Genomic DNA, 26445 nt, shown 5'->3' on the forward strand with positions numbered 1-26445 from the left:
GTTGTTCTGCCTAAACCATAAAAGGGAGGGTTTAATGAAATATGTCTGACTTTCCATTCCATCATGGCTGGGAACTCAGTTTTAAGGTTTTCCTGGAATTCTCTTGGGCACAATGGGGGTTTGTTCAGTTGGTGGGGGAGGGGGATAGGATTTTATTTTAAGTTTATATTAAAAAGTAAATTAAAGTAAATAAATAAATAAAACTTATAAGGAATGACTAAAGCCAAATTAAGATAACATATCAATACCTGAAGGCTTATTTATTGTTCAAGACTCATATTCTCAGAATTTTATACTCCACTTTAGTGTTAATTTGTGACCAATAAATTGCATAATTTATTGGTCACAAATTATGCAATTAGATGGTTCACATGATCATCAAAACCACAAACAACATAAAAACTCTGAAGAATATGGAATATGGCTGGCAGTTTTAAAATGTTCATTTGCTATAAAAAAGCCACTTTCGTAGTGTTATGACTTTCATGAGTTCTAAGCACTTTTGCCTTCAGAGCCCCTTCCTTCATTGAAAAGAATACACATACACACACACACACACACATGCACACACACACACATGCACATACACAATTGTATTTTGTGACTGCTTTGGTATACACTTTAATTATTGAATTAGAAATAAAATTCATATATTTTTGTGGGCCCCTAAAAATATTGTGGGCACTATGCACTTTGTACAGTGATTAAGTCCACACAATGGATGTCTAGCTACCATAAAAAATGAAACTTAAATAGAAAGTAAAACTAGAGGGAGACAATGACTTTGAGGGTAAGTTGTCCATGGTGAAATGGAAATTCCTTGCAAGTTTTATGTGCTATCTTAAATTATATCCAAATATTACAAAAGATGTATTTTAAATAACTTATCAGGGAAAAAGAAGAAAAACAAAATTTCTTACCTGATTCATTGGTTAATGGATAAGGTAATATTGCAGAGTTGCCTTGTCCCTGAAAATTATTACCCAAAATTTACTGCTGAAAGACGCAGAATTAAGTATGTCATGAGATATTGATCAAGTGCAGTTCCAACAGGAAGAAGAACCAATTTATGGAAAGGAATATTTTTATTTTGAGAGTTTTAAGTTTCTTTTTTGTAAAGAGGGGAAGGATGGAAACAGAAGAGAGCTGCTATTATTTTTCTTAGTTTCTAATTTGGAAAAAGGAAGTGTATGACTGCAACATTTGAGAGTCTAAAATTTTAAGTAAGGGCCTACATAGTACAATAATAGCAATCTTAAATATAATCCAAAATCAAGAGTCAGAGAGAGCTGTAGAGTAGGAGGGACTGGTAATAGGGATTCCTGGAGAAGCAAGGAGAGACATTCTAGGGCATTCTGAGAGATATAAAGTGAGATGAAGTAGCTTTGGGTGTCTGCAGACCAGGAATCATGGTCAAGGATCAAAACTTGGGAATAGGGGCCACCCTCCTACTGGGCGATGACTTTGAACACCATCCTTGCTGTGAAAATTGCTTAAATTTAACCTGTATCCTATGATTTTTGCTAGACTTCAAGTATTGATGGGCAATGTTTTAGCTTTTAATTTGTCCTTAATCTTTTACATATTAAAATAGTACTTCTGCAAAAGCTTTATGTTGTCAAACAAAAGAGTTCTTTATTCAAATTGTAGTGGCATAATTTGCCTTTTTAAAAAACTCTGATTTTCTTTCAATGTTCATACTTTATAAAGATAAGGGGGAGATGTTCATTTATCTAGTTGATTTTCACCATAATGTCTATTTTTGCGAAAGAGTTTGTATGTCCTCTTTACCCCATGAGAGATGGAGAAGGAGGGGGTGGGGGTTGGGGGTAGGATATTCAATGAGCACCTTGCACAGGGAAGACAAGCAATATGAAATTTTTATGGACCTCCAAACAATCCTGACCTTTGGCAGTTCCACTCTGACATAAATAAGTGTAAGGCAAGTCATATAGCAATTAACATTTGCCTTCCATTCCATCAAGTTTGCACTGCAACCATCATGGAGAGTGAATTCCCGATAGGCAGTCATTAAGAGAGGCAGTACAGAGTTTAGAATCCTATTGCATGGGTTCAGATCTGGTCACTGCTACTTAATGGCTGTATAATCTTCGGCAAGTGACTTAGCTTCTCTAAGCCTCAGTGTCATTATCCATAAAAAGGAGATAATTCTAATACCTGCATTATAAATAATAATGAGGATTAAATGAGATAATCCATACATCAAAATTAGGTATTGGCCATATTACTTGCTATTCCAAGAAACAGCACTCAGGACACGTCTGTTAAGGATGGCCAAGGCTCTGTGTGTCACATAAAAAAGAGCTGGGGGTAGAGCAGTAACCCTAAGGCCTCTGCCAAAAGCAACTTGAAAGTTAAACTCATGTTTTTGTCCAATGGCAGTGAACAAGAAATAAAGGTCAACAGCCATTTCCTCTGGAATCTGGCTTGTGATGTGACATCCGGGAATTGGCCCAACTTGTGGGTAGAAACAAACAAATCTTCCTCCCTACAAGCTTTTATACCTACCTTTATTCTAACCTTCATTTCTACCTAGGCCCCATTCCTCAAAAGTTTATAAAATAACTGCCTTGTGTAAATTAGCATTGTTCAGGTGCAATCCTAAATAACAATGATGCGTATTTCTATTTCTACTATAGTTTTTTGTGACAATGATAAAGACATGCTCTGTCCTGAAATAATAGGTGACCTTTGATTTTAAAATTTGGCCCTTTCTCTTTCCTTCCACAGACCACTTCTTATTTCATAGTACATTACTATATTATTATTTACAAAACATTCTCAGTCAGTATTTGTTTGATTCAAAATCAAAATTTAAGGTTCCCATAATTCAGTCCTACATGTATTCCACTGCACATAATTCGTTTCAAACAAAATGGAAAAATCCCCATTCCCACAAACTCATCGCTCTTTCTAAGTGAGAATGGCTCATTTCATCTGTGTCCTTAAAGCAGTTCAGAGATGAAAAATCAAGGAGCATAAGAAATGAAGCCTGTCCCACAATTAGGATCCAGTTCATACTCACTGGGACTACTTGGAGAATTTTCTGATATCCTTTGTCTCAAGCCTCGCTTCTATCCCTTCATTTCTGCTGCACACCACCTAAATTGAAGTTGCCTAGATATTCATTCTGTAAATTATTCATTCTCTCTCTCAGTATGAGTAGCCTGGCAATGCCAGACAAAAAGAAAAAAAAATGTCTTCAGAAATACTACGAATGTTTTAGTACAATCTAGCAAACGCTTTGATTTACTCATTGATTCAAAAAAGATTCATCAAGTAACCTCTATCTTTCAGGCATTGTGGTAGATACTGCTTATAGAGTGATTAAGAGGACAGACGTAGTCCTACCTTTGTGAGGCTTACCGTTCAGTGAAAGAATAAGACATGAGAAAAACAAACACACATACACACACACACATATAATTACAGATTACAGTGATAAAAAAAGAAAAGAGAGTCATCTATGATTATAACGAGGAAGCACCCAATTCATGCTGAGGGATCAGAGACAACTTCTCTAAAATAGGATATGTAATTTAAGGCCTAAGAGATGTACAGGAGTTAGCTAGGAGAAGATTTGGGGGAAGTTATTCTAAGCAGAACATAGCAGTGTTCCTAGAACAACAAAGAGCTTGGCGCATTAAGAAATTGAGCAAGTCCAGTGTGGTGGAGCTTAGTGAGCAGTGGGGAAGATCATCTAAGATGGACCCAGCGTCATGTAACTTCTCTGGATTTTTGTGAAAAATCCATAATGCCTAACTCAAAAAAGCATATTGCTATATATTATAATTTACAATGCAAATTTGAATTTCAAGTTCCAAGCAAAATTATACAAATAAGCATCTTCCTGGCATTAACCTGGCGTGTTCCACAGTCTCCCACATACCACTCCCCTACACCCTGTCCCTGCTAAATAATGGGTACCTCTTTTAACCAAATTTCTCAAGTGATCTAAACTTAGTAGAATACCAACATGAAACCATATTTTTCTCCTTTTAACCATGCTCTATACAATCTCTCTTTCCTATTTTTTAATATCTTGAGCAGATTACATAGGCTGGGGGTTACTTTCAGTTATTAATTTCTAGCCTAGTCTAATCTGATTTTTAAAACTTCAATCTTGATCCAATTTTATGTTGATTTTTTTTTTTTTTTCCTCCAAGCACCAACCAAATTTGGCCTCAGTGATTTGGGAAGAAGAAAGGCAAAATTTGCTCATTCACTCCTCCTCACCTGGGTTTCTTTATTCTCCAGTGCATTGGTGAGAGAGAGATGGGGCCCAAGTTCTCTAGTCTGACAAAACAGACTCTTCATAGTCTAGCCCTACCAAGCAGAATCCGAATATCATGAAAAAGCAGAGCATGTTTTCCCCGGTCAGGCCTAAGCTGGAACACAAGAGAACCCTAAATTAGATAAGAATCCTAAATTATGATATTATCCTTGATTGGGATTTTTATTGGCTAAAACAAGGCCTCCTTGTGATTGAAGGAACCAGAATGCTATTATACCTGCCAAATATTTCATCCAGGAAAGGAAGAGTCAATCCAAAAGCAGGTTTAAAGGGAAAGAATAGAAAATAATTTTCTCACTACACAGTCCAGCTTGTCTGATAAAATTGCTGTACAAGTTATAATGTGTTTTGAAGCAGATATATAAAAAGAGCTATAAAGTCAACAGAGCTGAAATTACATAGAAAGTGAAAGCCATCTGTTGACTATATCAAGGCCAGTTAAAATCCCTAGTCTGCTCAGGGCTTGTATGAAATAAATAAATTAGGTAGTACAATTATCTGGACAAGTCATGAGAACCTTCCCACACACACACACACACACAAATGTGTTACACTTATTCCTCTTTATTTTATACTTTTCTGTTTAAAACTTAACAGAATTATAATTTTTTTTTTTTTAGTTTTTGCTTTTGTAGTTTCTAAAAGCCTCAGCAGATCCTGCAGAGTATGAGATTAACTTTAAAAGCAAAAGTTATTCTATGTTGTGGAAAGACACACATGACCAGTATATGAAGTGGCCGTGCGTGTCCAGTAAGCCCGACTAAGCTCTACAAGCCTTATTTTTTCTATGTACAGTCTATTTTCTATTGCTTCCCAAAAGCAGGACAAGGAAAACTTGTCTATCTTTTAGAAGGTCCTTTACAATACATTTTATAATTTAAATCTTCTTCATTTTGTTTTTCAAAATATGTACGTCTCTTTTTGAGATAGTGTCTCACTCTGTCACCCAGGCTAGAGTACAGTAGTGGAATCACGGGTCACTGTAGCCTCGACTTCCCAGGTTCAAGTGATCCTCCTACCTCAGCCTCCCAAGTAGCTGGGACCACAGGCACGCACCACCACACCTGGCTGGTTTTTTGTTTTTCTTTTATTTTTTGGTAGAGACAGGGTCTTGCTACATTGCCCAGGCTGGTCTTGAACTCCTTGGCTCAAGTGATCCTCTCACCTCGGCCTCCCGAGTGCTAGGATTACAGGTATGAACTACTGCACCCAGCCTAAATCCCTTCTAAAGAGATAGTGTTTTGTTTTGTTTTGTTTTTTTTAATGGTCAGAAATTCTCTTATCAAGAGAGATATAAGACCTATATCCCCTCCTCAAAATCTGGGTGGGTTTGCGACTCACCTTTAACCAACAGAAGGCAGCACAAGTGGCATTTCATGACTTCCCAGTAAGGTCAGAAAAGACAATGCAGCTTCCATTTTAAATACTGAGATAATCACTTTTGGAGCCCTGGCTCCCCTGAGGTTGCCATACTTTGAGGAAGCCCAGGCAACGATAAGAGGCCATATGTAAGTATTTCAATTGACACTTCTACTAATGTCCCAGCTGACAAATAACATTAACCACCACATAAGTGAATGAAGATACTTCCAGATGACTCCAGCACCCACCCCTTGAGTCACTCCCAGCCTGCAGATCTTCTCAACTGAGACCCCAGACTATGAGCAGAGATGAGCCAGTTGAACTAGGCCTTCTCCAAATTCCTGATCCACAGAACCCATGGGCATAGTAAAGTGTTTATGATAAACTGCTAATTCTAAGACAATAGAAATTTGGCAAAATATTGACTGGCCTGGCTAATTCCTAGAATTCATAAGCTCTACCAGTCTCTTTATCCTACAGGTCAAATTTTCCCATATATATCTTTTGTGGGTTGAATTGTGTTCCCCCCCCAAAATTCATATAAAGTCTTAACCCCTAGTACTTCAAAATGTGACCTTATTTGGTGATAAGGTCTTTTTTTTTTTTCTTTTTTTTTTGGGGGGGGGGAATGGAATTTCACTCTTGTTACCCAGGCTGGAGTGCATGCAATGGTGCTATCTTGGCTCACTGCAACCTCCTCACCCCCTGGGTGCAAGCGATTCTCCTGTCTCAGCCTCCCAAGTAGCTGGGATTATAGGCATATACCACCACCACACCTGGCTTATTTTTTAATTTTTAGTAGAGACGGGGTTTCACCATATTAATAAGGCTGGTCTCGAACTCCTGACCTCAGCTGATCCACCTGCTTCGGCCTCCCAAAGTGCTGGGATTACAGGAGTGACCCACCATACCCAGCCTTGGAGATAAAGTCTTTCCAGAGGTAATAAGTCAAAATGAGTTCATTGGGGTGGTCCATAATCCGATATAACTGATATCCTTATACAAGGTAGAAATTTGCAAACAGAAAGCCATTGATCATCAAGATAGCCATCTACAAGCCAAGAAAAGTCCTGGACAGTTCCTTCACTGACAGCCCTCAGAAGGAACCAACCCTGCCAACACCTTAACTTTAGACTTACTGCCTTCAGAACCGGATGCAATAAATTTACATATTTAAGCAACCACTTTGTGGTACTTTGTTTCAGCATCCCGAGAAAACTAATTTAGCATCCAAGCTAGGGCCAGCAGGCAAGGAGGAGTCTCAGGGGCCAGAAACAGATGGAAGTTAGAAGGAAGCAAATATTATAGAGTGTCATAATCTATTGTTGGAACTGGATCAATGTGTGAGTATCATCTACAGTGTAATTCCACCAAGTGGTCTCCTGCTTATTCCTGCTATAGTCAGGATCTTACTAAAGCAGCCATTCTATCCTTAACCAGCTCTGTTAGCAACTCATTTAGTAAGTCAAAATCATGTTTGGGATCAAACACACTGGCTTAATCTACTTCACATAGGATAGTCACTTTATATTCTCAAAAAGCTGTCTGTTTCTCCTGAGTATTTAGCAAAAGAATCATGCTCAGGCTCTTGCAAAAATTCCTTAAATGATGTGATCCCATGTCCTTTCACCACCAAGCTTATTCTTTTCTGAATTTGAGTCCATTTATGCCAAAACAAGAAATAAATGTGCTATAATAAAAACTGTCTAGGCCAAGCACGTGGCTTATGCCTGTAATCCCAGCATTACGGGAGGCCGAGGTGTGTGGATCATCTGAGGTCAGGAGTTTGAGATCAGCCTGACCAATATGGTGAAATCCCATCTCTACTAAAAATACAAAACTTAGCCAGGCATGGTGGCGCATACCTGTAGTCCCAGCTATTGGGGAGGCTGAGGCAGGAGAATCGTTTGAACCTGGGAGGGGGAGGTTGCAGTGAGCCAAGATCATGCCACTATACTCCAGCCTGGGCGACAGAGTGAGACTCCATCCCAAAAAAAAACTGTCTAGCACTACCATTGGCTACTTTCTAAGGTGGTGATTTTACTGTTACTGAAAAGAGTTTTGAAGACTCATTCAAGGATGCTATAGAGAAATTACTAAATCAAAGAAGAGATTATGCTGGTTGTCCCTAAAGACACCTGTCTGTTACATGATCTTATAAAAATGTAGACACCTGAGACTCAGTTATATTCTCTTATGAACTACATAATAGATGAAGGACAAAAGGGGCACACAATAAAAACTGCAATAATGGTATATTTTAGTAAGCCTTCACAGAAGAGGACACCTGCAGGAAAAAAAATAAGAGCATTCTGAATAAGAAACAAGCTAGTTGTTTATCATAGCATCTCACTTACCTTCCACTTAGATAAGCTAGGTATTTACTTAATCCTATGGGTACAGATGCTCATGAAAATATTTCTTAAAAAGCATTTTATGAAATTAGATGTACCTGCCTGATTCTTTATATGAATATTGAAATAAGAAAGCTCATAGGAAGATTTCTTTCATGTGGTTAGCCCTATGACATGTTCATACAAACCTGTCTACAGGTCAATCTGAAATATGGTTCCTTTTAGTATAATCTATTTGAACAACGATTTTATTCTTGAATAAATAATAAAAAGGCCAAAAGAAGGTTTTCTGTGCCTGACCCAATGCACAACTTGGTTGCATTTCCCAGCTGTCCATCTCCCTGCTATTTTCTTTGGCAATGCTGCTGAGCAAGAAAACTTGTCTACAGACTAGGAATTCTGAAGACTCTCTGTGCCTGCATCCAAAGTTGTTTTATTCTAATCATAGAGTTCATAAGGAGCTTGACCTATGACAGTTGCTATCAAAAGAGCAATATTATCCCCTCAATGGACCAACATTGCAACCACAATCTTGTTTTTACTCTGGAGTTAGGGGCACCTTCCAATTTACGTGCTCTTTACACTTTGAAAATACCCTAGAGAAGAGCAGGGGTGGAGGTGAGGGAAAAAGAGTTGCTTAAAAGCAGTGAAGGGCACTTTTGCAACTTTATACAATTCCCCAAAGAGTGGCTTCACTCCGTACCCCAAAATAAATTTAGGTTTAACATCAAATATTTACATTAAAAAAAATAAAATGTCCACAAAAAAGAGGAAATATTTTTTAATCTTAAAAGGGAAAATGCCTTCATAAGCATAATCCAAAACCACAAAAGCCATAAACGTAAACTTATAAATCTAACCTTATAAAATTGTAAACCCTCCGCATGACGATAAACTAACTAAACTAAACCGTTGGCAACAGGACACAAACAGACCATTCACAGAAATTAAAATAAGTGGCAAACATTAAAAAATTATTTTTTTATTTTAAAAATGGAAATAAAAATGACAAAATTGCATACTTATCAGATTAGCATTCCTTTTTTTAATTTGATAAAACCCAATGATGTCATGAGTTCATACACAATTAATGAAACAATACATTGTTGCAAAATTTTTGAAAGGCAATTTAGCAATATCTATCTTTGATGTGTTTCATCAGTTTTGGGAAAGTACTGCCATTATCTACAGGCCTACTTTGTTTTGTTACACTTCATTTTATTTGCAGTTCACAAATATTGTGATTTTTACAGATTGCAGGCTTCTGGCAACCCTGTAGATAGCAAGTCTATCAGTGCCATTTTCCCAAAAGCATGTGCTCACTTCATGTCTCTGAGTCACATTTGGAAACTCTCACAATATTTCAAGCTTTTTCATTACTAATATATCTGTTATGGCGATCTGTGATCAGTGATCTTTTACGTTACTATTGTAACTGGGGACACCCTGCACCATGCCCATATAAGACAGCAAATTTAATTGGTAAATGTTGTGTGTGTCCCCACTACTCCACCAACCAGCGGTCTCTCTCTCTCTCTCCCCCCCTGGCCTCCCTGTTCCCTGAGACACAACAATATTGAAATTGGCCAATTAAAAAACCTACAGTGGCCTCTAAGTGTTCAAGGAAAGGAAGATCACACATTTCGTACTCTAAATCAAAAGCTAGAAATGATTAAGCTTAGCGAGGAAGGCATGTCAAAAGCTGAGATGAGGGGAAAGCTAGGCCTCTCTACCAGGCAGTCAGTCAAGTTATGAATGTAAAGGAAAACTATGAAGGAAATTTTTCAAATATTGGATTATCTTAAAATTAATAATTTTTCTCTCTCAAAAGACACTAGTAACTAGTAACTTTTAAGAGTGAAAATACAATTCATGGAGTGAGATAAGATACTCACAATGTATGTATCTGGCAAAGTACTAATATCCCGAATATATAGGGAACTCCTACAAATTAGTAAGAAAAAAATCAGACACCCCAGTAGAAAGACGAACAAATGGCCTGAATAGGCATTTTACAGAAGAGAATATCAAGATGGCCAATTAATTTTGGGGGCTGAAGTTCATTACTTGTCAAAGAAATACAAATAAAATCACAGTGAGGTGCTACTGCACACCCACACACCTGAGACTTTCATATACTGCTGGTGACAGTATAAATTGGTATAACTTTTAAAACTCTTTAGCAAATTCTACTAAAATTGCATATATACATAGGCTGTGACTCAACAGTTCCACTCCTGTATATAAACCCAAGAGAACTGTAAACATATATTTACCAAAGAACATATACTAGAGTATTCACAGTAGCACTATTGATGCCAATGTCTGAATGTTTGTGTCTCTCAAAAATGTATATACTGAAACCTCATCCACAATGTGTTGATATTAAGAGGTAGGGCCTGGCCTGGCGCGGTGGCTCAAGCCTGTAATCCCAGCACTTTGGGAGGCCGAGACGGGCAGATCACGAGGCCAGGAGATCGAGACCATCCTGGCTAACACGGTGAAACCCCGTCTCTACTAAAAATACAAAAAAAAAATTAGCTGGGCGAGGTGGTGGGCACCTGTAATCCCAGCTACTCGGCAGACTGAGGCAGGAGAATGGCGTGAACCCGGGAGGCGGAGCTTGCAGTCAGCTGAGATCCAGCCACTGCACTCCAGCCTGGGCGACAGAGCAAGACTCCGTCTCAAAAAAAAAAAACAAAAAAAAAACGAGGTAGGGCCTTTGGGAGGTCACTAAGTCAGGAGGGCAGTAAATGGAATTAATGCCCTTGTAAAAGATGCCTGTGAGAGTTTGTTTGCCCCTTCCACCATGTGAGGACACAAAGGAAGCACCATCTATGAGAAACAGGCCCTCACCAGACATCAAATCTGCTGGCACCTTGATCTTAGACTTTCCAGCCTCCAGAACTGTGAGTCATGCATTTCTATTGTTTATAAATTACACAGTCCAAGGTATTCTGTTATAGCAGCCCAAAGGGACTAAGACAATCAGTGAGAGCTAATACCTGGAAACTACATATAACTGGTTTTCCAGTTATTATTTCTCAGCTCCAAAACTATCATTCTGTACTCTGCTTTGTAACGTCGAGGCTGGAATTCTGCAAACGTATTTCTACTTTGCCAGATAAATCTATGTTGGGTTCTACCAAGGGAAGTGCTAAAGAGAGACTGGAAGGCTTGCCGAGGGAGAAGGAACTAGATTCCTTCCTGTTTTGCTCTCTGCTTCTGTCAGCATCATTACAACAATGGTTCTTCACTCCGGCATTGGCAATTGGTTGCAGTGTTCAGTTTTTCCCACACTCTCAGAGCCAGTCTCCTCATCCCCCTCAGAGGAATCTGTACCATCTGGGATCCTTGGGGACCCCTTTTACAAGGTCCCAAGGCATCAGCACCCCCTGAGCCACAACCCCTCTTCAGAGATCTTGATTCCATCTCCATAGAACTTCTCCTCTCAACTTCTAGGTTCTAATGATCTTAACTTTCCCCTTTGTCCACAAGTCTGACAGGTGCTTCCTGCAGTTAATTGTCTTTGTATTATCTTAGTGTTTCCTTTTCCCCTTTCAGTCCTCCAACACCTATTTAACCAATTCTTTATATTAATTTTTTTCCTTTAAAATAATTGGCATGTTTATAGCCCATCAACAGTAGAATAAAGTATAAAATATTCTCAATGTGGAATAGTATACATAAATGAGAATAAATGATCTACTATGCCTAATGACATGGATAACTGTCATAAACAACGATGAGTGAAAAGAAGTCAAACACAAAAACAGTATATAATGTATGATTTTCTTAATATAAAATATAAAAACAGGTAAAACTGATGTACAATGTTTAGAAGTCAAGACTGTTACTCTTGTTGGGGAAGGTGGGAGGCTTCAGTGCACAAAGAGGGCTTCTGCAATGCTGATAATATTCTTTGTCTTGGTCTGGCTTTCATGACACAGAAGTGTTCAGTTTGTGAAAATTCATTCAGTTTTGCAAGTATAATTTGATTTTCTGTCCATTTATCATACTACCAAAAAATATTTAAACAATAATGCAGCTATAAGTTGTAAACTAATGTTTGCGGTCAAACTGGACATTGACAGTAACTCTCTTTATGTCATAAAAACATTTTTATATATTCAAAAAAGTGAAAGAATCATGAGTAATTTATGTTTTTAAAAATTAAAATGGTTTAAAAATATTACACAAAAATAAGCACAGTACTTTCTCTTAGCACTCTTTTACTTAGTGCATCACATTTGTTTTTATACTCATGTCATTTCTTTTATAAACTATAATGTGCCAACTAAAACATGTCAAACCTGTAGTGCACCCAAGCTAGTTGTATCACCACAGTTTTATAAGGATATGAGAAAACTGGAGATAATTTAAGAAATAAATCGTAAATTTATTCTTGAAAACCTGTCAACGCTTTAGTTCTTGACTCCTATCTTCCCTTTCAGAATATAGGCCCTAATATCTACTAAAAATCTACAGTATGCTTTTTATCCACTTTAATTTTAGCTTTTCATATTCTTTTCCCATATTCCACCTGCTTGACTGTACTCGGTACGTCTTCAGTCTCCCAGATGCATTCGCTCTATTGTACTGGACTGTTTGGAGGTTTGTTTGTTGTTTTTATTTTTTTCTATGGCAATTCATTCTGGATACCATAATCTCATTGCAGGCCAGATTTTTCCACAGTGTTTCCATACTAGACTGGACTGTTTTTTGGGGTTTTTTGTTGTTTGTTTTTTTGTTTCTGTTTTTCCTATGACAATTCCTCCTGGATACCATGATCTGATTGCAGGCCAGATTTTCCCACAGCATTTTCCTGAAGGGTCGTCCATTCAATATCTTCCCTATGACCGTTTCCAAGTCCTGGCCCTTCCTGATCTTCCAGGTCCTGCCCTCTCGTGAGATAAAAAAAAAAAAAAAAAAAACCTTCCAGAATAGAATGTTCACAAACTGAACACACCTGTAAAATAGGAAGCCAGATCAAGATGCAGAATATTACCAGTGCACATGATGGGGTAGATCACACAAAGACTGCATGAGAATCTGTGAAAATTATTTATTCATTCAATAGATATTTCAGGGTGTCTACAATACCAGTCACTCTCCAGGTCCTAATGCTTCCCTGGAACTTAATGAGACCAAATTTTCAGTTCTGACTCTGCTACTTTCTTTTTTTTTTTTTTTTTTTTTTGAGACGGAGTCTTGCTCTGTCACCCAGGCTGGAGTGCAGTGGCCGGATCTCAGCTCACTGCAAGCTCCGCCTCCCGGGTTTACGCCGTTCTCCTGCCTCAGCCTCCCGAGTAGCTGACTCTGCTACTTTCTAACTATTTGATCTTGAATACATTAGCTAATCTTTCTGAGCCTCAATTTCTTTATATATAAAAATGCAGTAAAGCATTTCTAAAATGTCATAATCACCACAGGAAAATCAAAAAAACCTTGTGGAGAAAATACAGGTTGTGGTGGGAAAGGCACAGACAATTCTAGTTAGCACAGTTAATTGAACATTGTATTAGTCCGTTCTCATGCTGCTATAAAGAACTTCCTGAGACTGAGTAATTTATAAAGAAAAGAGGTTTAACTGACTCACAGGTCTGCATGGCTGGGGAGGTCTCAGGAAACCTACAATCATGGTGGAAGGCACCTCTTCAGAGGGTGGCAAGAGAGAGAATGAGCGCCGGGAGGGGAAATGCCAGACGCTTATAAAACCATCAGATCTCGTGAGAACTCACTCACTGTCACGAGAACAGCACAGGGGAAACCACCCCCATGATTCAATTACATCCCACCAGGTCGTTCCCGTGACATGTGCAGACTGTTACAGTTCAAGGTGAGTTTTGGGTGGGGACACAGCCAAACCAGATCAAACATCTATTTCTTCTGTTTTCACAAATCCCACAAAAATGGAGAAAAAAAAGAGAAGAGTTAAAAGGCAATAAAGTACATGAAAAAAAAAGATAAACGGACAATAGCAGGTGAGAAATATCTCAACAAATTTAGTGGAAAAGAAGATAGAGCAGAAGTAAACTAATTTAGCAGTGTAACCTCAGGGTCCACAGAGTGGGAAACTAGTAAAGCCAGCCAATGTGTTATCTGGAGGCTTGAGGCTAGGACAGCAGAGTTCCTATGGGAAGTAGCAGTGAGGCTCAAGCTGAAACCAGGGCCTAGTTGAAAGACTGTACAGTTTGTTTGTTTATGAAGCAACTGGAAGTCTAGGTCCCTTTCCCACTTCACCTCACCCATCAAGGACCAGAATTTTTCGCTCAGAGAAACTCTGAACTCCTGAAACCAAACATAGTGTGGGGGATGAAAGACTGAAAACAGGAAGTGAGGGATTAAGTGAAAATCTGGATGCTGAAAACTGAGACTTTCAGCTGCTTTTTCTACTCTACATTCAGAACAATAGCAGCCAGACTTACACACCAACTCTGTCACATTTGCCCCTCCATCCCCAATTCATGTTTAAATACATTGAAAGGATTATTGAGAAGCATGTGACAGAGATATCATAAGATCTGGTAAATCGGCAAGAATATCTTAGCAAATTTGGCAAATGAAAGGGGAGGATTGTTAACTGCAGGGAAAAGTATTACACGCAAAAGAGGTGTGGCGTAGTGCACAGCATGGCTAAACATTGCATAACATTTGCACAGTCATGATAATGTAAACACTGAGTATTGCTTTAGCCAAAACTGCTAGTGTAACTACATCAGGGGTAGGGGAAGGAAACTTATTATCATTTGGCCTTCAATATACATTTGCACACTTTAAGCGTACCCCCTTAATTATGAAGGCTGGGAAGCTAAAAATGACCACATTTCCCAAAAGGTCCTGCAGCCACAGTTCTGGATGCAATTTAAGTTCTGTCATAAGATGCACTCATTTGAGATTTGGAAGGCAGAAGTGAGGCAAAGGCCATTTCCTTGTGGCTGAGGCAGCTGGTAAACAAGATTAGACAGATAAGAATGTTTGCAGTAGGCCGGGCACAGTGGCTCACGCCTGTAATCCCAGCACTTTGAGAGGTAGGTGGATCACCTGAGCTCAGGAGTTTGAGATGAGCTTGGCCAACATAATGAAACCCCATCTCTACTACTAAAAATACAAAATTAGCCAGCTGTGGTGGTAGGTGCCTGTAATCCCAGCTACTCAGGAGGCTGAAGCAGGAGAATCGCTTGAACCCAGGAGGCAGAGGTTGTAGTGAGCTGAGATCCCATCATTGCACTCCAGTCTGGGTGGCAGAGCAAGACGCTGTCTTCAAAGAAAAGAAAAGAAGAAAAAGAATGTTTGCAGTAGGCAGACTTCACATCCCAATGTCTCTTTAGGACTTCATGGATGTGGGGCATTAGCAGAGGTGACAACAGCAGCCACCTGACCTCTGTATCAACCCTACTCGCCATGGTATGCCACTGAACCCAATAGTCCTGCAATAGCCTTTGCCTCCCACTCAGTTTTTCCCTACCCCATCCCCTACTCCCAGCAATTTGGTAATCACTGCACTGGATTGGTAATTCCCTGTACTAAATTACTAGAGTGGTTGCATTTCCCCAAATTAAACACAGACTAATACAGGGGAAAAAAAGCTAAGTCCCAAATGACAGATTAAGAAGTTGCAATATGAGGACATTATTTAGAAATCTAGAATTTCAGGAACATTAGCTAGCAGAGTGGGGGTGATGAACCTTGGAAAGCGGGTCTGGGAATAAATAGAAGTTAAAGTAACTTATAAATTATACTGCAGATATCCTAAAAAAATAACTTGAATCTGACCTTATCAATGTAATCTTATTGTTGTAAGATTAAGAATAATATTACCAGAGGGTAGTTTTAAACACACATACATATGCCAATTCTCTTCTTCAAAAGCTCTTCTTGGGCCTTGCACGGGGGCTCACGCCTATAATCCCAACATTTTAGGAGGCTAAGGCAGGAGGATCCTTTTAGCCCAGTAGTTCAAGATCAGCCTGGGCAAGGTAGGGAGATTCCCATCTCTACAACAAAACAAAAAAATTAGCTAAGCATGTTGGTGTGCACCTGTGGTCCCAGCTACTCGGTAGGCTGAGGTGGGAGGATCTCTTGAGCCCTAGAGTTTAGGCTGCTGTGAGCTGTGATTGCACCACTATACACCAGCCTGGGCAACAGAGCAAGATCCTATCTCAAAATAAAGAAAAGTTTTTCTTGTGTTAGGTTTATAGTATTAGTACAGCCTAAGGAAGAAGTATATTCAAGCCTTTCACTGACCTCCAAAAACAATCGGTATGTATTAATACAAACAGAACATTTTGATGCTTTCTTTTAAAACCATATATACAGGCAGTCTAACTCTGTCCCAAATTTCTAAGAAGTATCAGGAAGCCTAAGTCTCTGTGATTACTTTTGGCTCTGCTTCTACTAACGACCATTTAGCATTTGCTAACTCTCGTTAGCCTGAATAGATCCACACAAGAGGCTCATCTCCTGTTCTGGCATTCTCCATCTACCTCTTAACCACAGTGAGAAAGATTGATGAACATCTTTTTACACAAGCTTTCCAGAAAAGCTGACTTTGCTGAAGTTTGGGGACGATGGAGAGAATTTACTTCAGAGAAACAGAAATATCTATAAAATAACATTTTAATTGCTGTTTCTACAAAGTCTTGTAAGCATTTCTGTAACTTGGCCGACAAACTCCTGCCCTGCTGTTCAGTTGTCTAGCTGTTCTGCCTCCGGGGCTCCATCCCTCATACAATAAAAAAAGTCATATTTTCTTTTTCTTTCTTTCTTTCTTTTTTTTTTTTTTTTTGAGACAGAGTCTGGCTCTGTCACCCAGGCTGGAGTGCAGTGGCATTATTTTGGCTCAGTGCAACCTCTGCCTCCCAGGTTCAAGCAATTCTCGTGCCTCAGCCTCCCTAGTACCTGGGACTACAGGCACTTGCCACCACGCCCAGCTAATTTTTGTATTTTTAGTAGAGATGGGGTTTCACCATGTTGGCCAGGCTGGTCTTGAACTCCTGGCCTCAAATGATCTGTTCACCTTGGCCTCCCAAAGGCTGAAATTATAGGCATGAGTACCACACCTGGGGCCTCTTAAAAAGTCCAGTTTTCTTACACAGAAAGATTGAAATCGCTGCAACCTTCTTCAAACTCTTCTCAAGGCCTCCCAGTATAGAGTTGAAGAGCCAGAATAAACTTTGAAATTATGGCTGCCGGGTCAGCCGCAGCACATTTTCAGAACACAGCCAAATCTTTCCCCATTTTTAATCACAAGGTAGATTGTAAGGAGAGAGGAGTTAATTCAAATTGCATGAAGAATGACTTCCTGATTATCAGAACAATCAAATAATAAAAGCAATGCCCAGAAAAAATTATAATGTGCCGCAGTTGAAAATACTGTGAAAAGGTAAATAACAATCTACCTGGATAAAGTACATAGAATAAGATTATATTTTAAAAATCCAAAGTCATCCTTAATCATAAATTTCTTACTTTGTGTGTGTGTGCATGCATTTCCATGTGTTTTTATTTAGTTATGTTTTTATATCATTAAAACTTTTTTCACTTTGACAAGCGTATGACTGGAAATGTCTCCCAATTTTCTTTGTGATAGTTAATTTCCACATAAGCAGTCATCAAATTATAACATAACTCTAAAATATTTTCATTCAGTAGGTTAGATTCTAAAACCAAGGAAAAGATTAAATATCTTGTTCCTTGGAAAAGTATGCATATTCAATGTTTCTGAGTCACTCATCAAAGTTTGAAGAGTGCGGATGAAACAAGCTGAAAAGGTTAAACCCCTGAAGGCTTATTACTTTTACTTATTAATGAGAAATACATAAGTGAATTTGTGACTTTCAGGCTGTTTGAAACAGCTTTATTACAGAGCCATAATTTGTGTGTGTGACTGGGTGCGTGTGCATGTTGGTATGCACCAAAGTTTTATGTGTTCATTTCTTGCATTTGAAGTACTCTTTGATGACATCCTTGGCCTGACACTCCTTGCCAGCGTCCTTAACTTCTACACAACTGCCACTAACCACTTTACAGGACTTCCCCTCTCTGTCAGTTTCACAGAGGCCTACTTATTCCTCCAGTTTCTTGTCATCAACCTTAAGTCGGTTGATTTGGTGTTTAGCACAAAAGGCCTCCACCAACTTGACATACACAGGCTCATCAGAGTTGGATGCAAGCACACAAAGATGGGCTTGGCACTTGTCTAAGGCTTTGGCAGCTTCGAGAATTCCACATGCTAGGCCATCATGGATGAGGGCAGTCTTCAGCACCTCTTGTAAAGCAGTATTAACATCCATTAAACCTCCAGCAGTAATGCCTTCCTCGGCCATGGCAGTGGCTTACTGTGAAGCTGAATCTTGAATGTACCCAAGCCTCCACTTCATGCAACTAGGTGTTGGCAGGGTAAGGAATGGCATAATTTACATATCTTTAAATTTGTTCAACATAAGTGTACAATGATTTCTTGTAAATTTATGGAGTCGTGTAGCAACCACTGTTCACTTAAAAATATTTTCATCACTCCAAAAAAGTCCCTGGTGCCTATTTGCAATCACTTACATTCCTACTCTCAGGTCCAGGCAACAATTGATTTTTTTTTTTTTTTTTTTTTTTTTTTTTTTTGGTCACTATAAGATTTGCCTTTTTCTTAAGGTTTCTTGTAAATGAAATTATACAAGAGTCTTCTGTGTCTGGCTTCTTTCACTTAACATAATGTTTTAGGGTTCATTCATGTTGTATCATGTATCAATAGCCATTCCTTTTTATTGCTGAATAGTACTCCACTGTGTAGATAATATGTCACTTTTTATGTATCCACTCATTAGTTTATGAACATCTGGATTGTTTCCATCTGGCTATTACACATAATGCTGTTATGAACATTCATGTGCAAATTTTGTGTGGGTACATGTTTCCAACTCTCTTGGGTATATATCTAGGAGTGGAATTTCTAGATTAAAGATTCTATATTTACCTTTTTGAAGAACTGCCAAACTGTTTTCCATAGAAGTTGCACTGTTTTTGCATTCCTGACCAGCAATGTATGAGATTTCCAATTTCTACACACATCTTAGCAAAAACTTGATATTGTCAGTCTTTTTTATTATAGCCATTTTAGTAGGTATGTAATAATAGCATGTAGTTTTATTTTGCATTTTCCTAATGATTAATGGTGTTAAGCTTTTCTTCATGAGATTATTAGCCATTTTGTATTTTCTTTGTTAAATGTTTATTCAGATTGGGTGTGGTGGTCCATGCCTGTAATCCCAACACTTTGGGAGGCCAAGGTGGGTGGATCACCTGAGCTCAGGAATTTCAGATCAGACTGGCTAACATAGTGAAACCTCATCTCTACTAAAAAATACAAAAATTAGCCAGGTGTGGTGGCACATGCCTATAATCCCAGCTGCTCTGGAGGCTGAGGCAGGAGAATCGCTTGAACCTAGGAGGCACAGGTTGCTGTGAGCTGAGATTGTGCCACCGCACTCCAGACTGGGCAACAGAGTAAGACTCTGTTTCAGAAAAAAAAAAAAGTCTATACATACATTTTGCCTATATATATATATATATATATATGTTTTGTTTTGTTTTTGTTTTTTTGGGTTTTTTTAGAGAGATGAGGTCTCGCTATGTTATCCAGGGTGATCTGAAACTCCTGGGCCCAAGCAATTCTCCCGCCCTAGCCTCCCAAAGTGCTGGGATTACAAGCATGAGCTACCACACCCAGCTCTTTTCCCTATTTTTTAGTTGGATAGTTTGTCTTCCATTTATTGAGTTATAGGTATCCCTTATGTAGTCTGGATGGAAATAGTTTACCAGATGTATTACTTGCAAATATGTTCTTCCAATTTGTGGCTTGTCTTTTTATTTTTTAAGACTCTCAGGTTTTGAAATCAGAAAAAAAATATATAATGGACTCAATATTATTTGAAAAATTGTACTTAATCTCCTAATAATTTTATGTTTTTAAATCTTTAAACACAATACAGACAGAAAATGGAAACTGGAATTACAATTTACTTCCTAGAGGATGAACTATAACACAGGAAAAGCATTTTATTATAATATGTTTTGACACGGGATTAGTGGTTTACAGCTAATTGGCTGAGGAAGAAAAGTCCTGATTTGTAGCATTTCCAATTTCCATGGTATAAATACTCCCCCAGGGACAATTTTAAGGCACTAATGGTTTAAAACCAACTCAAAAACTTTCTGAACATTTAGCTATTGACCCTAGAGAGCCAGAAAGAACCAGCTTTAGCATACTACTAAAAATCCATGATTGAACTGGTAGTAAAAAGTCTTAAAGAGAAATGAAAGAAGAAGGAAAGGAAGGGAAAGGAAGTGAAAGGAAGGGAAAGGAAGGGAAAGGAAGGGAAGGGAAGGGAGGGAAGGGAAGGGAAGGGGGAAGGGGGAAGGGGGAAGGGGGAAAGGAAGAGGGAAGGGAAGGGAAAGGAAAGGAGAAGGAAGGGGGAGACAAAAGGAGGGGAGGGGAGGGGAAGGGAGGGGATAGGAAAGGAGAGGGGAGGAGAGGAGAGGAGAGGAGAGGAGAGGAGAGGAGAGGAGAGGAGAGAAGAGAAGAGAAGAGAAGAGAAGAGAAGAGAAGAGAAGAGAAGAGAAGAGAAGAGAAGAGGACACCTGCTTTGGAGGAATTTGCAGATTACCAAGAAAGATATCACTGATCCTTTACATGAAAATGAAATGAAAATTAGTTTTTTAAAAAACCGAGTCAACAGATTATAAAAACACATAAATAAGCTCTACAAAGAATGAAAATGAAAATAAAATCATTCTCTGGAGCAGAAAATGGAGACTATTTTATAACTGTGGTATCACTATCACTAATCCAGAAAACCCACTGAAGGGACTGTGGTGACTATGAGGAGTTCGTTCCATGTTGTTTGTGTGGTGCTGACTCTTCCCATTCACTTCTGGCAGCTAACACACAACTCTGGGCTATCCTCCTTAATCCTAGCATTGGTTCAGGAAAGAGCACATGGACCAGCCCCTCCAAAGCCCTCCCTGGAGCTTTTCCTGGAAGAAACAAGAGATCAGTAGGCATTAAGATTATGTAGGCCTTGAGTTGCAGTCTGCTCAAGTGATGACTCACTCTTCCCCCACTATTTAGCAGCTGTGGGGTTTGGGAGGTGTATTAGTCTATTTTTACACTGCTGACAAAGACATACCTGAGACTTGGCAATTTACAAAAGAGACGTGTAATGGACATACAGTTCCACATGGCTGGGGAAGCCTCACAATCACAGCAGAAGGCAAGGAGGAGCAGCAGGCAAAAAAGAGAGCTTGTGTAGGGAAACTCCCATTTTTAAAACCATCAGATCTTGTGAGATTCATTCACTATCACAAGAACAGCGCAGGAAAGACCTGCCCCCATAATTCAATCACCTCACACTGGGTACGTCCTGCGACATGTGGGAATTGTCGGAGTTACAATTCAAGATGAGATTTGGGTGGGGACACAGCCAGACATATCATGAGGCATTAAAAAACAATTATACTATCTCCTTCTACAGTGCAAGGCACTCCCCCTAGCTACAGTGATTGGTCCAGAAGTTAGCTAATCAAGGCAAACCACAAGCCTTTCAATCAACCCTTCAGGAGCTACATGCTCTCTTCCCCAGGAAATGACCCCCTGGCCTAGCCTGAGGATAAACGTAACACATGCAGGATGGCAAGGCCCACAGAATCCCAGAGAAAGATTGATGAGGCCACTCTTGAAGATGGTTCTACATCTTTACTTTTTAATTGTGCAAACAAATAAATCTCTTTTGTTTAGCCTGTTTAAATTCCATTTTATACTGCAACAAAAGCATTCTATTGCGTTCAACATCTTTCTACCTTTGTTTTTTTTTGGTTGTTGTTAACTTTTCTGTCATTTGATAGTGCCAAAATTTTGTAATTTTGTGCTCTTGGGCTTCAACTGTTCACGCATCTTTCTTTTTTTTTTTTTTTTTTTTTTTGGCAGTGGGGGTGCAGTGATGGAGTCTTGCTCCGTCATCCAGGCTGGAGTGCAGTGGTGCAATCTAGGCTCACTTCAACCTCCACCTCCCAGATTCAAGCAATTCTCCCACCTCAGCCTCCTGAGTAGCTGGGATTACAGGCATGCACCACCAGGCCCCACTAATTTTTGTATTTTTAGTAGAGACAGGGTTTCACTGTGTTGGCCAGGATGCTCTCAAACTCCTGACCTCAAGTGATCTACCTGCCTCAGCCTCCCAAAGTGCTGAGATTACAGGCATGCCACTTGTCTTCTGATCTTTAAAGTCATCCAGCATATCTGTGAAAGCAAGCATGGAAGGACATGAATGAGAACACGCTGCTATTGATCCACAGTCATCTGTCCTTTCTTCACCAACAATCTCTTTTCATGCAGGCCTGCTCGACCCAGTTTTGGACTGTCTAACTTTACTCCAACCTTGCCCACTAGCAGAACATTGTATCTATCAATTACCCCTGATTCCTTATGGAGAACTATGGCACCCTGGGCAAAAAACACCCTGTCTTGAAGCCCAACCCAGGCTCCTGGGACTTGTCCAGACTGAGGTCTTAGCACATACCTATTAAGAGAAAGAATCAAATAGCTGCAACATGACTTTCTACTGATTCTTCTGGCTTTTGTGACCATTCCATTTCAATTCTTTTCAAAAGTTCTATTGGCAATATCTGCTTCTTAAACATTAGCGATTCCCCAGGTTTAAGTGCCACATAATAATTCCAGTTTTAATTAAATCCACAGAAATTGAGTGTTCTGTCCAAAATCAGGCTTGGAATTCAACTTTCTAAAGTCCAGGAGAGGATTCAGTTAATTTCTACATCTGGTAGAACAATCTTTAATAGCTTTAATTGGATAAACATCTTGGAAAAGTTTATATTTAATTCTGGGGGTGATGTTTTTCTTTTTCTTTTTTTTGTAAAGACAGGGTCTTGCTATGTTACTCAGACCAGTCTTGAACTCCTGAGCTCAAGCCATCCTCCCACTTCAGCCTCTCAAAGTTCTAAGCTTATAGACATGAGCCCCCACCGTGCTCAGCCTGGATGTGATGTTTTTAGGCAGAATGTCAATATAGAAATACCTTCTGAATGAAGAATCCAAAAGGCTTTATTAGGTTGGGAAAGTAAAGGGACTAAGAATGTTCTCTCTTGAGAAGAAAATTCTTAGGAGAGAGCTGACAGCTGTCTCACATATGTAAGTGTCCGGACTGGATTAAAGGAAACTGGATTTAGGCCAGGTGCAGTGGCTCACGCCTGTAATCTCAGCACTTTGAGAGGCCAAGGCGGGTGGATCACCTGAGATCAGAAGTTCAAGACCAGCCTGGCCAACATGGAGAAACCCCACTACTAAAAATACAAAAATTAGGGTGTAGTGGTGGGCACCTGTAATCCTTGAGGCAGGAGAATTGCTTGAACCTGGGAGGTGGAGGTTGCAGTGAGCCAAGATTGTGCCATTGAACTCCAGCTTGGGTAACAAAGCGAGACTGTCTCCAAAAAAAAAGAAAGAAAGAAAGAAAGAAACTAGATTTATTTCATGCTCCTCATGAGGAGGATTGGGAACAAGGATCGAAAGGAGCAATTAACTCAATTTGGATTAAATGTATAATAAATGAGATTTTTCTTCCTTCTTCTTCTTTTTGTTTTGTTTTGTTTTGTTTTCAGACAGATTCTCACTCTCTTGCCCAGACTGGAGTGCAGGGGCATGATCATGGTCCACAGCAGCCTCAGCCTCCTGAGCTCAAGCAGCCTTCCCAGCTCAGCTTCCTTAACAGCTGGGTACACAAGTACACATAACCATGCCCAGATTATTTATTTATTTATTTATTTATTTTTATTTTTTATTTTTTGTAGAGCTGGAGTCTTGCTGTGTTGCCTAGGCTGGTCTTGAACTCCTGTGCTCAAGGGATCCTCCCACCTCAGCTTCCCACTGTGCTGGGATTACAAGCAAGAGCCACTGTGCCTGGCCTTGAGATTTTTCAATAATTTGAATTGTTCCCAAAGGTAACAGATTGATTTGTGAGGTGGTGAACTCCCATCTGTAAAAAATGTTAAGCAGCATTTAGATGCCAACCTATCAGGGTTGCTAGAGATACACACTCCCAACTGGAAGTGGCTTTTAAGATCCCAGATATTTTTTAAATTCTAGAATGTGTCTCAAATGAAATGCAATTTGTAAAATCTTAACTGGTGCTTCTCAAACTTTAGTGTGCATAAAATCACCTAGAAAACTGGTTAAAACACACATTCAGGGCCCCACCCCTCAGAGATTCTGATTCATTAAGTCTGAGGTAAGCCCCAAAATTTGCTTTTCTAATAAGCTCACAAATGATGCTGATTCTGTTGGTCCAGGAACCATGCTTTGAATAGCCCTACAAATCACTAGTTTTTATTCGATATTTTTAAAAAGACTTGGCAAGCAAAAAGAAATGAAAAGTAATGTGTACTTGGTGTTCAAATAGGAAATAAAACAGTGTAATGGCGTACTTGAAAGGAAAAAAAATCTTCCGAAATATAGGCCACATCTACCAAACAGTATGCAAACATTTGGAGAGGAAATTAAATGGTACATATGGCTATGGGTGTTCATTTCTAACTAAACTAAACAGTCCATCAAAGCCTTTCTTTCAGACATTTCATTAAGTAATTCTGAGGAGATGTCATTTAAATATTTCTTGTTTGGGGGTCAGGGACCCACTTAGGTTCAGGTATCTCTTCTGCTCATCTCTAAATCCTTGTTTAGCAACTCCACCCAGACCATTAGCAAAATCCAGGGTAAGCTTGTCAGTTAGGAGTAAAGGAGAGCTGTTTGGGACAAATAGTATAATTCAGTTTGTAAATGTGTTTACCCTTGAAGTGGAGATCTGAGCAATCATCTTAAAACGATAAGCTCCCTAATGGTAAGTTCAAAGGAAATCCTTATCCATACTTCAAGGCTCATCTTAAATTGCACTCCCTCATTAAGTCTTTCCTGATTCCATCAATAGACTGTGAGCTCCAAATCCTTATCTCACTGGCAGATCTCTTAAGATATAACCAACAAATTCCGAACTATAATGTTATTTGTTGTATCAGTGTGGATTCAATCACACAGTGGGTTACATAGAAGAAGTATAATACAAAGAATTATTAAACTCTGATAAATGAATATACAGAAACAAAGACAGTAAAAGAAAACTATAAGGCACCCTAGGGCTGAAGGAGAGTAATCAAGGAAGAACAAAGTTGTAAGGGGGCCCCCCTCCCCAGACCTGGGGTACAGACCTCATTGGAGAAGGTGTAGTTCAGCCTGATAACAGAAACAGAAAAGTTCACTGGTTTGCATTAGCCAGAGCTGGTCTGGGGTCACTAGGAGAGCAGGAAGCATCCCTCCAGAGTGCAGCCAGAGCTTAGCAGATTAGAAGCCAGATGCGTAGTTATGCACAGGTGGTGGGAATCCAGGCAGCACGCAAGCCACACAGTAATGTCTCAGTGGAAAACTCCCAGTCCGTTGACAATCCACATGCAGGTTTGCACAGGGAATTGAGGCAGTCATGTGGGCAGGAAGACTCTGGGACACCAGTTTCCATGCCAAGGGGTCCATGGGAAGCTTATTGCCAGGTAGGCTGAAACTACAAGGTTACCTAGTGACTGCATATTCTAGGAATGTGACCAAAACAGAGTTCCACCAGATGTCTTCAAACCCACTCCACCAACTCGCCATGCAGTAGTCAGAAACAGCAGGGGACATCTTTCCAACAGCCTCTACTAAGAAAACTTAGCATCATGCTCACTGTAAGGAGGAGACACTCGAGATAATTCTGCCCATTATCAAAGGGCATATATTGTGGAGTGAATCTGGAGCTGAGAGGCAATAAAGTGATGGTTGACATATATGTGTTATTACAAGATTGTTGATTCTTTTAGGATTAAAGACTGGGTTTCATCTCTGTAGTCTCTGTGGTACCTAGGTCTTATTGTAACAAACTATTCCTCAGTAAATATTGAAAATTCCTGGATTTTTTTTTTCAGAAATTGACAAGCTGATCCTAAAATTTATATAGAAATGTAATGGACTCAACATAACCAAAGCGATACTTGAGAAAACAAAGTTTGAGGACTTGCATTTTCTGATGTCAAAACTTACTACAAAGCTACATTAATCAAGACAATATGGAACTGGCATAAGTATAGAAATATAGATAAGTAGAAGAGAACTGAGATCCCAGGAATAAATCCTTAAATTTATGGTGAATTGATTTTTTAACATAGGTGACAAGATAGTTCAATGGAGGAAGAATATATTTTCAACAAATGATGCCAGAACAACTGTGTACCCATATGCAAAAGAATGAATTTGAACCCCTATGTCATACCATATACAAAAATTCAGTCTAAATGGATCATATATCTAAATTTAAGAGTGAAAAC

At 39.2% G+C, this 26445-nt stretch overlaps 1 pseudogene; it reads right to left on the bottom strand.

Moving 5' to 3' along the window:
* Nucleotides 1-17963: 17963 nt before the first annotated feature.
* LOC700366 (small ribosomal subunit protein eS12 pseudogene) lies at nt 17964-18359 on the bottom strand (annotated as a pseudogene).
* Between the last annotated feature and the right edge of the window lie 8086 nt (nt 18360-26445).

The sequence above is a fragment of the Macaca mulatta genome, chromosome 5 (assembly GCF_049350105.2).
Source record: "Macaca mulatta isolate MMU2019108-1 chromosome 5, T2T-MMU8v2.0, whole genome shotgun sequence".
Lineage (NCBI taxonomy): Eukaryota > Metazoa > Chordata > Mammalia > Primates > Cercopithecidae > Macaca > Macaca mulatta.